Source organism: Pundamilia nyererei, unplaced genomic scaffold, assembly GCF_000239375.1.
Source record: "Pundamilia nyererei isolate P.nyererei 1_Seehausen unplaced genomic scaffold, PunNye1.0 scaffold00086, whole genome shotgun sequence".
NCBI lineage: Eukaryota > Metazoa > Chordata > Actinopteri > Cichliformes > Cichlidae > Pundamilia > Pundamilia nyererei.
This window is the reverse complement of record NW_005187487.1, coordinates 1,085,667-1,086,800: the sequence shown is the minus strand read 5'-3', so window position 1 is coordinate 1,086,800 and position 1,134 is coordinate 1,085,667. Positions and strand designations below refer to the sequence as shown.

At 36.9% G+C, this 1,134-nt stretch overlaps 1 protein-coding gene across 2 annotated transcripts in view; it reads right to left on the bottom strand.

Moving 5' to 3' along the window:
* Window positions 1-1,134, bottom strand: part of LOC102197974 (CAP-Gly domain-containing linker protein 4) — a 59,725-nt gene that overhangs the window by 50,405 nt on the left and 8,186 nt on the right. The gene's annotated exons all lie outside the window — the stretch shown is intronic.

Below are 1,134 nucleotides of genomic sequence, written 5' to 3'. Positions count from 1 at the left end.
AGCGAGATGTCCACACTTTACTCATTATGTTAATAAACTGAAGCCTTACAGAGTTATTAAAGTTGAACAAATAAACAAATGTCTCCTGTCTTAAATCCAGGTTACTGTACAAACCTGATGGCCAAAAAACAAAAGCAACATGAAAGCATAACTGAGAGTCTTACACCTGAAAAAGAAGCTTTGTGTTTTGAACAGAAGATTTCTCTTCTTTTTCTCTGGATGAATCTTAACATTGTGGCAAGCTCAGACAAGTAGGAGACAGAAACTTCTGTTTTAACTTGCTATTTCTGCCTTAGCTGTTATACTAAGCTACAGGGAGCACAATCTTTTATTAGGAACACCCCTTCACACACACACACAGCAGTGAGAGGTGGTAAATGGATACAGCCGTCTAACTCACTGTGCTCCACCAGCCACACCAAACACAGAACACACAGCAGGACTAATGTTACACACTAACACAAAAATGGCAAATCAACACCTGATAACTGTAACTGCCGTTATAACCCTACAACTTACAACACGTTAACATCAGGTATACAGTCCCATAAGACCTTGGACCAGTGGCCCTTCCCCCTAGCCCGCTACAATATTATGAATTTAAATTGGATATGTGAGGGCACACATTCACGCAACTGAAGCATTCATTTGGTAATATATCATTCACAGAAATCAGTCATTGCCCTTAGTTTAAATAAACACTGGTTAGTTTTTTCTTTATCTTTTTACTTACTTGTCTTTTCTGTTTAGCAGGCCTCTTTCAAAAGCCCCAAACAGCTGAAATGCATTCCTCTGTAATTGTTGGCTAAGATCTTATGAACAATAATCCTCCTGTGATTGCTATTTGACTGCTTTTGTACCGTCTCCAGATTTTTCTAAACCAGGGGTGTCAAGCATAAAATCTCAGATAGATTTTTAACTTTTAGCTGTATTTACATTGATTTTACAGCTTTTCTTATTGATAACAAATCCCCCTTATTAATACTACACCAAAGTAATTACATAAAAAATTTTTTTTTTCACAGAAAAAAAAAATTCTCTTTTGAATTAAAGGTCTGGGGAAAAAGGGTTCTTGAATAATTCATGGACATGTGTTGCTGTTGTTCCTTGTTTGTGTGTATCAGTGGCTGTGTG